This window comes from Plectrocnemia conspersa, unplaced genomic scaffold (genome assembly GCF_051122295.1).
Source record: "Plectrocnemia conspersa isolate PC_06_02 unplaced genomic scaffold, ASM5112229v1 ptg000005l, whole genome shotgun sequence".
Taxonomy (NCBI): Eukaryota; Metazoa; Arthropoda; class Insecta; order Trichoptera; family Polycentropodidae; genus Plectrocnemia; species Plectrocnemia conspersa.
Genome location: NW_028277169.1, coordinates 3,334,589 through 3,348,545, shown reverse-complemented (window position 1 = coordinate 3,348,545; position 13,957 = coordinate 3,334,589). Strand labels below are relative to the sequence as shown.

Sequence of the window (13,957 nt, the reverse complement as noted above, 5' to 3'; positions counted from 1 at the left end):
CGCGGGAGCCCGTTTCTCAATTTTAAAAATACTGACATCTTGCGGAATTCGCCTCCACCCGATGCAATAGAGATCTGCCTTATCGACCATAACATAACAGTTTGACAGGACGGAATAATTCAGTTTTTTCAAGAAAATTTCTTCTTTTTTTTCAACTCATAAAGCAAGTGATTAATTTATCTTTTATGCACTTTATTTACTAATTATGATAACAATAACCAATTGATAACATTATCCATGATCATAATATCCTAAAGTAACAAGATTTTGAAAATATCAAAGGAGGACACTAAAAATAAAAAGGCCATGTAAATAACTGTAAAAATAACCAATATTATACGAGGAGGTAATATTCTTTAACGAAATGGATTATGAATATGGCTATTTGCTCCTCCATTCTGATATTCGCTGGTTGAGTGCCGGAAATGGCTAGAACGCTTTTTTGCCATTCGGAAAAAAATACCAATTCCTCTTAAAAAAACAAAATGAAGTACGACACAGAAAAACTTGGAAATCAAATGCAGGACCCCATATTTTTTTTTATGAAGAAGAAGAATTTTGAGGGAACATCATTTTTATCTCATGTAAAGTATATTGAAGAAATCAGTGGAGTTTTATAAGCATTTTATAGATGTTTAACAATATTGAACAAGATATTTCACTTTTTACTCAACCTTTACCTCTCAGAACTATAAGTACAAGGTCTGATCTTTAGCTGGAGTAGTGCGATTTGAAATCAGACCCATTTTTAACTAACAACAGTGAAACAGGAGAAGATTTCTGCAAATTACTACCAAAAGAAATTTACCCTAAAATGAGGAACCTCAGCATCAAAACGTGTTTAATGCTGGAAAGTACGTATCTAAAACTACTTTTTGAAAATTGTTTTAATTTTGTTAATTGATTTTTATTCAATTTTTAGTGCTGATTCTAAAAATGACATCCGTGTTTTCTATCACGAAGGTTATTTCAAAAAAGATAATAAAAAATGACACAAAGTGCAATTTAAAAGATATTTGTGTTTTAATGTTGATTTAACCCTTTGAACGCGCAACTCGACTTAAGTTGTCTGAGTGATTTTTCATCTATTCAAGCAAAAATCAGTTAAAATTTTTTTAAGATTTTTTTTGCTGAATATATTATGCATAAAATATAATCTTAAATAAAGAAATTTAAAAAAATCAAAGCATTTAAACAAAGAAACACAGTAAAATTTGCATTTTTAAGAAAGCAAGTTTATATTTATTTCTGATTACTGCGTCCAAATGGTTAATATATAAAATAAATACACAAATATGAAAACCAAAATCAGTCAAAGTTTCCAATAGATACAAAATAATTATAAGTCCTAATAGAAACGTTGTTTCTTTCTCTCTTTTTCCGCTTTTTCTTTTGTAATCTTTCTGAGGAACATATCTTTTAAACATCCAGCAATAGTCCGCGATCATGTTCACATTCCATCTTCCTTGATATAGCATTTCCATTATCTTTATGTCCTGGTGAAAATTTGCACCTTGTCCTCGCTTACTGCATCCAAATTTTCATGAAAGTAGTCCAGGTGTGAATGGAGGAATTGTAGTTTTAAACTCATGTTACATCTCAAGATCTTGAATTTTTTCAACATATTTTCACCAATATGTTTGTAGTTTGACTCTTTTCTTATTTCAAAGAAAGCTGGTTATAACAAATTTAAATGCTTTCAACGCCACTTTTTTCACAAGTATTCTGATGTTGGGTCCAACAAAAATACATTTCTCTAACTTTCGACGTATTTGGGAATCGGTCACAGAGACACTTGAAATATTCTCCTTCTTTTGGCAAAGCTTTGACAAATTATTTAATCAGGCCCAGCTTAATATGAAGTGGTGGAAGAAAATTATTTTCGGATTAAAGGGTATTCTCTCTCAATATTTTTAATTCCAGGTTGTAATATATTTCTGATTGGTGATTCTTTATTCGATATAATTCTGCTCTCTGACACGACTGTCCCATTCAATGATAAGTATATCGAACGTATATCTGTATCGTGTACTTTAGAGCTAATAGTAGGGGTGTAAGCCGAAACTTGCCATCTCTTTCTCAATTATGAATAATGATGAAATGGATAGCTCTCGAACTGACTGTGTTAGCGCAAATGGTGTAGTTTTATTGTTGTAATTATACTAATTTCAACTAGTTTGGGAGCAAATGCTTTTGATTCTAAATTGTACTCTCTTTTTAACTGTTAACACACCTAAAATAATTAATTAATATACCATAAATATGTACGAATATGTACAGTGAATATAATACATAAAAATCGTTTCATTATACTTTTCATTCTACTAAATGTCAAAATTAGAAGTATAACATGTAAAAAAACTGTAAGTTGTGGATTTTCCATTTTTTTTCTGGTAATCAAAGCCTGTAAAACTATATAAAGCACTATTTATATTCAAGACAACTTTTACATCGCAGGTCTTTGTAATTATAGATCGAGTAATCGCGCCGAATTTGTATATTATAATTCTAATAAACCACCGCGACACAGGATTTATTTTCTTGAGATCGAATAAATCCGACATTAAGTTGACATTCCGAGTACAACGACGGCGACATGTTGAAATCATCAACAATAATATTGTTTTTGAAAAGGATACTTTTTGCTCTGTTCTTCTGTAGGTTGAACATAGAAGACGATATTTTGAACATTATTATTAACTTGATGCATATGCTGTACGCGAGCTGCGCTTATGTAGAGTTTTAATACAACAAAAAATGATCTTCCTATTGACCAAAAAAACATTTTATACCAAAACGAAAGAGTCCACTAGAAAAAAGGTTTCTCGATCGCAAAGCTCTATTTAATATTTGAATAACGTGTATATCGGTGCTCGCCTATTGTATTCGCGATTGGCATAAAAACGGTTAATTAATATTTTTTTAATAATTTTACCTAATTTAAATTTGACCGCAAAAGGTTAAAATATATTTTGTCATTGGATGCGCTGTGCCGAGTGGCAACACCGTGTCGGCCTCAGTTGGCAGCGGGTGCCCGGCTCGTGTGTGTCGCTTTGTTTGCTTCGTCGCTCGTTTCGCGAACGTCAGTCGCCGGGTCGTTCGTCTGCGATCGTTCCTCTCGACAGAAGGTATGTCCTTTTTCTTGTAAAACGCCGCCCTGACGTGCGCGTCTATCTTATTGACCAATTATGTAAACCTGGCCCCGCCATTTTGAAAAGGAAAAATAAAATCTTTTCTAGGCCGTCGTTTCGAAAGACAAAATGGTGGTCCATTTCAAAACGACTTATCTTTTGTTCGTTCGAGTTTGTGACCTTATATTTAAACGACATGATTGAAATAAATTTAAACGACACTACGGGTTGGATTATTAAAAAAGTGACATCTTCAAATTCCAACGAAAATTTTCAAAAAAATATGCGATTACGTGAAAACTTTCGACCCCAGGGATATTTATTAGATCTTAATACATTTTCAAAGTATTATATGAAATATGAGTTAAAACCGAGTCCTTGATTTTGTTATAAATAGTAATGAAAAATAGCATTCTTGAATCTTTACAGTAAGTTCTTCATAAGTTTTCTTTGCAGAATTATGTATTCTCAGATGTATATAAAAGTAGATGAATTTCTAAGATGATTCTAAATAATATTTATTTTCATAACTCACTAAATAGTCCCACAGCCGCCGATCGTTTACGAGAAAAAACATAACATTAGCATATAAAACGTATAAAAATCAAAGACAAAAATTAAAAATAAAATAAATGTTAACATTTTGTCGGGGAGCGTTATGTCGGTTAACATTTTTTCGTGACACCAGCCGATCTTACAAAGACTTATAATGAATTAGCTTGCTAGTATAGTAATTAAAGACACTTATCAGCTAAAATTTAACTTTATTCAGTTATTTTGTAATCGGTAACGTTTCGAAATTATCTGTGGCATTATCGTGCAAGAGAATTAAACCCTTTCTATCAAGCAGTGCAGGGACCGATGTAGCGAAATGCTTTAAGACTTAATTTTTTGCCTTATTTTTATCCACACTGTAGACCACCAAATAACACGGTAAATTGGGTGCGTGTGGTTAGGGGACTAGAAAATACTCAATTTTTTTTAGCAATACGTACGAATAGGGCGTTTGTGGCGAGATATCCTCCCTTTGGCTCGCTCACACATAAAGTAACGGGCATCCAAATAGCACGTCCCCAATTTACAGTTTTATTGTGGGGGGGGGGGTCTACTGTATATGATTATATTTTCATAAATAATTAAACTTTTCGTCGCACATTAATTAAGGATCGTTCATGTCGAGTATAGGAAGCGCAAAACATTTTTGTATTGGATTTTTTTATTTTCGTTCAGTTCTTGCGGTACCCGTTTCTCAAAGTTTTATGATTTTCACAGCTGATTCGTGCGGCTTAACTAACTTTGCTGAACGTATTAATGATTCGACTAACGCCTTACTAAACTATTTTTTTAGTCAGAATTTAAATCAGCTTTTGGTCAGAATAAAAATCACAGCTTGATCATAATTATATTATTCAGGGCTAGAATAATTATCAATTAGTTAGAATAAAAATAGCACACAGTCAGAATTAAAACATAGGACGATCATGTGAATTAAAAAAAATATTACATTCATAAATACATATGAATGAACAACAAATTATTTATTTTAGATATATCACATAAAATATCTAGCTCATACCTAAACTGGTGGGCAGATTAGAGTCGGTCAGAACAGTGAACACCCCGTGAATAACATAACAGATATATTTCATTATTTATAGGACGCGGAAGTATTTAGATTAGAGTGACAACGAAGAATGCCTGAAGTCATACTTCAGTCAAAGAGCACGGGGAGTTCTGAACCGTCGCGGGTGGGGCTAATAAAAATATAAATATGTTCCTTAGACTATATACATACATACAGTGGGTTGCTAAATTAATAGAAACGTTACTATTTAAAAAAAATAAAAAATTCTATTTTACTTTATTCATAAAAATTATATATCTATGATTTTAGACACGGTAATTATTATTTATTAATAAGAATATTTAATTGGGAACATTATAACGCCATATTCGTTATTCATATGTGTTTATATTTTTATTTAAATTGAAACAATATCGCATAAAAAGTGGAAATTTTGTAATACTGCCTTTTGCCGCAATTACAGCTGGTACACGTCGTGGCATACTCTCAATACACATTTTTGCAGCTCAGGAGAGTGATGTCACACCCGGATGAGTGTTTCGATGAGCTGCTGCTTGTTTATAATCACCCACTTGCCCCCTCCCCCTCTCCCAGGCTTTCAATAGGGTTCATGTCAGGAGAATTCCCTGGTCATGGCCAAACCTGCACGCTTTTTTCAGCCAGAAATGCAGTGACATTCCTGGCTTTATGACAGGGTGTGGAGTCGTACATAAACATATACGTACCCCTGGCCAACAGGGAACCATTCTCCGACTTGAAGCAGGAACCGATTTTCCAGTGCTTGACCTGCCTCATAGTCCCTTGTACGATGTGGAGGCGACCAATCCCCATTGAGGAGATGGCTGAAAACACCATGATACTGATATAGTGTGTGACTGTTTCCACGAGGCAGTCCGAATAGAATTTCTCTCCTAGGCGTTGTCGGAAGAACGATGATTTGTCCACCTAAATTTGGAATGTGGACTTGTCAGAAAAGCACACATAAAAAAAGGACAATAATCACAAAATTTGAATTTTCAAAAGCTAAAAAAACAATAAAATGATAGCCGATTCCAGTCCTCAATAGTTATGTATGTGTGTGCTTTGGCCCATTCCATTCGCTTTTTCTAGCTGGATGATGACCTTTGAGGGTCTTCTCGTTCTTTTGGAGACTTTGATGCCTTTTTCGTTAACCATCAAGGTAAAACGGGTCGGGTCGCACTCTTTTTGCAATTTTGGAGACAAACATCATTGGTTTTGTGGTTAGTACGTGGTGTGGTAATCCGTTTTCTGCAACATTTCCTAGCGCGATCCACTTCTAATGGCAGGTTTTGCTCGATTTTTTCTTAATCCTGTTAACCACAGACTTCAAAACGCCTGCAATGGCTGCTCTTTTCTTTTGGGAATGTTTAGTGTTCAATTATAATGTCTTCACTTCTGCACATTTCCCTGGGGACGTGTCTGAAGACCTCTAAAAGTACCCGCTCGATAATAATAATTTCATATACCGTATGAATTCCGCGTTCCTTAAATTACATCGACTTTGGAATCGATATTGTCGGTTAAACAATATGTAATATTTTACAATAAAACAATTCTAGAGAGAGAATAATCGAGGACGGACTGAATTATTCGTAAAAATTTCGGAACGACCCTCGCAACGCAATACCCACTTTCGCAACAAACTAGTTTTTCTGGTAGTCTTTTGCGTCTATAAGTCTTGTTACTTTTACGCACGTTTGAGTTAGGTCATGTCTGCGATGTGCTCGCGTGTGTGCGTTGCCTTGTTATAAAATAAATAATAGAAATTCACAAAAAATAACTCGTCAGCCAAAAGTATTTTTCTTTTAATTATATAAATTTTGTTGTGCTATACATGTCGATAAAATATATGTACTAGATTCGCAAACGGTTCACCGACATAGAATATCACGAAATTGTAGATTACATAACAAACATCAACAACGACACGCGCACGTGTGGTTTGACAGTCGCAGTCGAGCGATCGGTTTTCGGTTCTAACGGCGATTACGTTTGTTACGATGCCGCTTAGATTTTCCTTAACCCTTTAAACACCAGCGACTAATTAGTGAGTCACCTGTTATTTCTCTTCACGCGTCATTATATTTTTTTTGAAAATAAACATAAAATATTTGGTTTACTGATAAATGATGCTAGTAAAATAATCTTTAGGAATTAAAAAAAATAATCAATTTGTTTAAAAAAATAATCAACAAGTGACTTACCTGTGAGTCATTGGCGTTTAAGTGGTTAAATAGATTAAAATACCTTAAACATAGAAACAATATGTTATGAATGACTAAAAATGTTCGCGGTCCGCTGATGTGTCCTTAGTGTACATACATGATAATTATAACGGAGTAATACATTAATTATTACAATAATATTCAAAGACGAAGCGTAACAATTATTGCAATACTGTAGATATCCGCCTCGAACGACTTTTCACGAGTGACGAGGTTTTAAATCATATTGGCGATATAAAAATTAAATTACATTATCTTCATTTTGTCACAATCCAAACATAAAATACTTATTTTTCTATCCTAATCGCGAAATCTGCAATATCGATAGCTTCGTATAATGTTTGATAGTAATTCGATTTCCCAATTTAATATTATCTTTTGCTAATTTTAAGTTAATATCTCTCATGACATACATTCATCCCTTGATTTACACGGTAGATACGTTCCAGTAAATATCGCGTAATTGAGTCATAGAACAAACTTTGTAATAAAACATAGTGTAATATGTAAGTGCAGACAAACTATGCGGGATGCGACATCCGTCTGTACTTCTTCCGCTTATTTTCCACTAAGAGATAAATTGACTTAGTTTGTATTTTGGACTTGACCTAATAAACTTTCGTTAGATTAGGTTTGGGTTTGAACAGCAGGTGTCTGTTTCGCAACTGTCAAATTGAGTTTCATACACAATTAAAGCGGCATATAATTTCACCAGCGCTTATTAGTTAAATTATTCTTTCGCTAGTAGAAATATATGGTGAAAATGTATTCGGACTTCACTAGTGAAAATATATCTTCACTGAAAAATATACATTCCCTGTAATATTTGTACATCGCATGTTAACAAATAATGATATGTATGTAAATGTATTGAGGACGGAATAGCGTAGTCCGTAACGTCTCAGACTAGTAACTCTGAGGTTGCGAGTTCGAGCCCCGGCAGCGACACTCAAATTTTTATTTATAAAACGCGCTATTATTAAAAAAAACGGCCCCAGCTATTGATTATAAATTGTACAGCAAATAATAATTTATAATTAATAATATAGATGTCACCGATTCCCAGACTTTTTCAGTCTTGGTTGTTAGTACTTACAGGTATTCATTATGTCTGATCGACTCAGTTGGTTGGTCGCATTGGGCTTACGCCTGTCTGGTTACAATGGAAGATTTAATAAAAAATAAAATATATGTTTGGAAAAGTTGAAATCATATAATTTTACTAGCACCCGCCAGATAAATTATATTTTAACAGCTAAAAATATATAGTATCTACCGGTGAAAATGAATTCGACATAATTTCACTGAAATGACATATTTAAAAAATATTTTAGGGTTAGATTCGAGACTTTTTTTAGATTTTCTTTGAAGTATAAACCGAAAATTTATGGTTTAGACTCGGGGACGTAATTTCAGCTTTTTCCATGGGGGGGGGGGGTAAAAGTTAGCCAGTCAGTGGACGTTATTTAATATTTCTATGCACTTAATTTTCTGACTAAATTCAAGAGGGGGCAAATGTCTCCATCTGTCCCCATCAAATCCCGTTCCTGATTTACAATTACTTGTTAAATATTGAATTCAATACCCAGCTCTTAACCAACCCTTGTCCGTGTGCGGCTCTTTTTTAAATGAATTAAAAAAATTCTAACATAAACGCGTCATTTTACTCCATAAAAGGGAATGAACATGACAATTTACATCTCAGGAAATTGAAATATTTGTTGGAACATTCTGTGTAAATTGTTAACCATCTGTGTCTGGACGTTGCTCGCCTTGGCATGCATAAATTCGCGGTTAAAAGTTTAATATAAAAATCATGACAAATAGCTCATTAAATATATTTTAACGTCTTACAATTGAGTACAACTTCTGAAATGCCAAATTCACATGCCAACTCGAGTATTGTACTCTTATGCTTGCTAAAACAATACATGGAGGTTATAAATAGCTTTGAATACAAAACGTAGCATCTGCTCTATAAGTGACCAGTGCACATATACGCTGTGGATGATTCTGTAACTTGGTGAATAACGGTATTTTAAGATCCGTATTCCCTTTATATCGGGGACACACCAGTACAACAAATACTTTTATTGTATTTCGGATTTTTTCTTAGACATATTTGTCAACATTAGTATATTTTAAGAATGGAAAGATTCTACGATCGACTAGTTTTCTTTAAATCGTAGAGGTGTTTCGGCTGCGTAGCGCAACATATTTCTTTCAATAATATGAAGCTGTCGTCGAAACTGGAATTGCCGTTTCGTTTGCTTTCTATACGATAACGTTTTTAGAAGAGCGGCGCGCGCGTGCCACCGGAGCACCGAACTCGCCGACCCCGACCTACGAAAAGTCTCAACCGCGTTCGCATTGTGCCAAAGCCTGTCGATTCACAACAATAGTATGCATACAATTTGGTTAATTTAAACCGATTACTATATTTAGTGCGCGTCTTACGGCAATAATGGACCGAGTACGTTGACACGTCGTATTGTACATAATGTATCGGCGCTACTCGAAACTCAACCGGCGCTGAACGATATCGACATTGTTCGACGATAATATAATACCTAGTAGAGATGCCAAACGTGCAACCGCAGCGTTTTGTGGATTCCTGCAAGAAAAGTCGTGCATTAGTTAGCTGCGAAACGATTAGCTATTAGCAATTTTTTTAGTAAAATCAAAAATTATATTACTGTATTTTCAGTGTACGTTTTTTAAATAAAATAATGAGACACAGTGAATTTTATTTTAATTCAAATACTTTTTTTTTTGAGAAGTGTCTATGAGAAGTGTCTATGAGACACTTCTCAAAAAAAAAAAACTTCAAGGTTTGTTATAAGTTACTATTATTTGACGTTTATTCAGTAATTCAATTTAGATTATAGTCAGTCAATATTTATATTAAACGGGTAAAAACAGCATTAAGTACGGTAAAAAGAGAGCGAGAACGAGAACGCTGCAAGAATAATAAAGCATATCACACTCTCGTTCTCGGCGATATTGTGACATGCACTCTCTTGTTTGAATAGAAAATTAAAACTTGTTAATATTTTATTTAATCAGAATATTAATGTACACATATCTTTCAAATAAACAATGGATTGATTAGATACATTTATAATTAACTACATACATAAGACTTCAATGACAAATTAATTATAAAGGTAATTCATCATTGCTGTTATTTTTTTCTAAATAGTAATATTTCAAAAAAAACAATGCATCTATAGTCTATTTATTTTCAAGAGTCAGTGCGCAAGAACATTGTTTAACGCGTAATCAAAATGTGCTCTTAAATTTCTGCCTTGTGCTTGGTCGTTCTCAATGAAACGATTGATCTTACGGCGAACGACCAATCACAGGGCAGAAATTTAAAAGCATGTTATGATTACGCGTTAAACAATGTTCTTGCGCACTGACTCTTGAAAATAAATAGACTATAGTGTGTAACATTTTATGAAAAATTGTTAGCAATGGAAAAATTATTATTAATTTAATTATAATAAAATAACTATTAATGTGTAATTGTTATCAACAATGTATGTATGTATATATTATATCATATATAAACATATGATTTAATCATTAAACATTATTATATGTATATATTTTATGAAATTTAATAATGGCTGTCGACACTGATGATTTTATGATTTAAATTAAATCCTATTAAATACTTTTTATTTAAACAATAGGCTTAGAAGTTAAAATAATAAATATGTATAATTATTTAAACGAAACTTTGAAATTTACTGTAATATAAATCAGACGGTACTGTTTATAATACTTTTATGAAACTAATATAATTTTTATAAAGTTGTATCTAAGAAAGATTTAATTATAGTCATAATATATACATTTTAAAGTCCACAGTGAAGGTTAAATTTTGTCTAAAACCAAAGTAAGCTAGAAAAAATGGTAACCATTCTTGTTTCGCCTTTTGTCCGTGAGTGTAAATCAATTTTAATATATGAATTTGCTTATCGTAAAAACACGTGAAACGACTCACTCGTCCCAATATATTGTTGACAGCAAAATCTGTTTCTACTATGAGTCAAAGGATTAACGAAAATGTTATGAAGTGCCGGCCATTATCAGCTCTCGCGTATTTTAAACTTAACCCTTTAGACGCCAGTGACGTGCCCGCACGCCAAAGCGGTCGGACCGTCAAGTGCCAGCGCGTGCAGGCACGCAAATGTGATTACGGACACATTTATTAATAAATTCGATTTTTTTTTCGTTAATTTAATACAGAGACATCTATTAAATGGAATGTGATCGTTAAAATGTGCAATTTTTGAACCATTCTTTTATTATTTACGATCGAGCATACAGACGTTGTTAGGGCTGCTACAATATTTTTTTTAAATGATAAAAAAAACACAAGGTTTTGTAAAAAAAAAACATTTTTTGAATTTGAATTTTGTTTTTGTTTATATTATAACATTATTGCCATATTTACTATTTTTAAAATTTTTTTGACATAGTTGAAAATTTTTAAATATATGAAGTAGCTGCCATTTTGATAAAAGATTTTGATTAAAACAACGGAAATTATCGTGTCCCATACAAATATTAAAAACAACCAAAAACATATAATATAAATAACATACAATATAAATTACATATAATATTTGTGTGTGGCAGCCCTGACAGTGGTTTTTAAAACTTGTTATTTCTGTGCTTTTTTTTCACTTTTATGTTAAAATTAATAAAAAGGAAAGTAAACAGTGATTTTCCAGGTAAATAATGTTTCTCTTTCATAATAATTTAAAGGGTTGAAAATGGTGGCCTACAGAGCAAATTCATAGAAATTTGCTTGGCGTTGAACAGGTTAAAAGCATCATAACATTTTGAATGAAAATTTTATAATTTTCTATTTATGAGTAACCTAATTGTACATGCAGAATTTTCAAAAGTGAAGAATAAATAATTTTTATTACTTCTTAAACGATAATATGTGTAATTATTATCAAAATTGCATTGGAATTTTTAAAAAATCTGTTTAGGTCTCTTGCTGACGGTGCTAACCATCAAACGACGGATAACGAGTCGTTTTTTGGTGTGCTACCGTCCCCTGAGTATGACGTGTGTATTTTTTACGCAAACAAAAACTAACATTTTATTTTTTTGTTAACCGGCAAACGTTCGAGGATGCCGAAACGAAATGTGTCATAAAACTTACATTGTGAAACAATACTTTCGGGCGGTTAAATAGCGATTTCTTCTCCTTTTTCGATACGCTGCTCTCACTTTCCACTTGATTTCTTAATGGGATTTGCGAAATAGAAAAATAGTCGGAGAATTTTGATCGTATATTTCATATAGAAAAATCTAATATTATATTGAAATAAAATGACCGAGTTCCGATTGGTCGGAAGCCCTAGTCGTATCGAGCCGAAGAAGAGTCGGCGAGTGCTCCAGTTCTAGCCTTTACGGGTGAGAACGGAGGACGCGACCGAGATCTATGACCGCCATCCGGGGCCCCACGTCAGGGGCCGCTCGAGCACCGAAGAGTCTTCAACTGTACTTCTGAGCAATTTCCATAAGTGTTTGAATACATAAACACTTTTGCGAGTTAGAAATCAAAGCATTGGTAAAAGTATTTCTTCGAGTGTAAATATCAGACGGTTTTCTCTACTAATACTAGTCAGATTGCATGCGTAAACTATGCCGAAATCTGCGAAGCTATTAAGTAGCAAGAGTGAAATTTTGAAAGCGTCTAAACCGGTCGGAGTTGACAAAAGAACCGTTCTAAAATTACATCAAATCGATTGCAAAATCAAAAAATTAGCATATCCTTCATAAAATTTTAACACATATTTTTCCTTAGAATATTTTATATCTTATTATTTATATTTTCTCTGTGTATTTACACTTTATATACAGCTGTTTTAAATTTATGTTTTATATTTTGTACATATATTTAAATTATTATCGCGTTTTATATTCCAAAAACGATCGATCTTAAAATTCGCTTGAATGGATGTTTACAAATGACACGATTCGTTTCGAACGACGTATACATATTTGATGCGTCATAGCAAACACACGTGGTACTGATACTTGGTATACTTCCATTTTCATTCGTTTGTTAGTATATCTTTCGTTATATATATAGGCTCACCATACGTCCTGGTTTGGCCGGAATTATCCCGGTTACACACAGGGGCGTCATTTTAGGGAGGGGCAAAAGTTTGCCAGTCAGTGGTCGTTTTTTTAATATTGCCATTTCATTAAGATTCATAGTACAATTTCATTAAATGGCAAATTCAAGTAAAATCTACGTCAATAGCAATAAAATCGTGCCGTCGCAGTGGAAACGCTTGCTTATCTAGCGTTTATATTAAGACTTACAATAAGTGAGAATCGAATGAAGCACATCTAAACCGAATTTTGACCAATAGGAGAGCGACGTCTTCTTCAGCTTAATTTCCCCTTCCACTGTTACTAACCTTGTCTTTCATCAAAACGGTGACAAAATCTCTTGATGCGGGAATTTAAGTAGACATCGTATATACAGATTTTAAGAAGTCCTTCGACAAGGTTTGTCATGGGTTATTATTAAAAAAATTGCCGAGCCTCGGTTGTTCGGATGATTTAACTGGGTTATTCTCGAGTTATTTGAGCGATTGTAGACAGTTTGTAACCTATGGCATTAGTATTTCACCCCTTCGGGGTTTCCTCGAGGGTCCAACCTGGGCCCTCTGCTCTCTGTGTTATTTATTAATGACATAAATACGGCAGTTACAAATTCAAGTTTTCTTCTGTACGCAGTTGTTTTAAAATTGTATAAATGCATTCGATCTGTCGCGGACTCCTCTACAGAGTGATTTAGACTCCACGGAGATGGGCTTCCGTTAACCGTCTGCCCTTTAGTGTCAGATAGTGCCATACTGTGTCATTTTTGCGATCTCGTTCACCATCAGTTTAGTTCTACCATCTCGGTGGACACATTTTTGTTAGAGAAACTTTTACTAAAGGTCTCGGAA

At 33.5% G+C, this 13,957-nt stretch overlaps 1 protein-coding gene and 1 long non-coding RNA gene across 3 annotated transcripts in view; one reads left to right on the top strand and one right to left on the bottom strand.

The window, feature by feature from the left end:
• Positions 1 to 3,018: 3,018 nt before the first annotated feature.
• On the bottom strand, positions 3,019 to 6,412 carry LOC148234681 (uncharacterized). The gene is made up of 2 exons (XR_015809669.1): positions 5,289 to 6,412; positions 3,019 to 4,152 (listed from the first exon to the last, which is right to left on the bottom strand). It is a non-coding gene; the product is annotated as an uncharacterized LOC148234681 (long non-coding RNA).
• The window catches only part of whd (carnitine O-palmitoyltransferase whd), a 36,607-nt gene continuing 25,668 nt past the window's right edge, over positions 3,019 to 13,957 (top strand). For both annotated transcript variants that reach the window (XM_088186333.1, XM_088186330.1), the window contains exon 1: positions 3,019 to 3,128. The gene's annotated coding sequence lies outside the window, so the exon portion shown is untranslated. The remainder of the gene's footprint in view (positions 3,129 to 13,957) is intronic.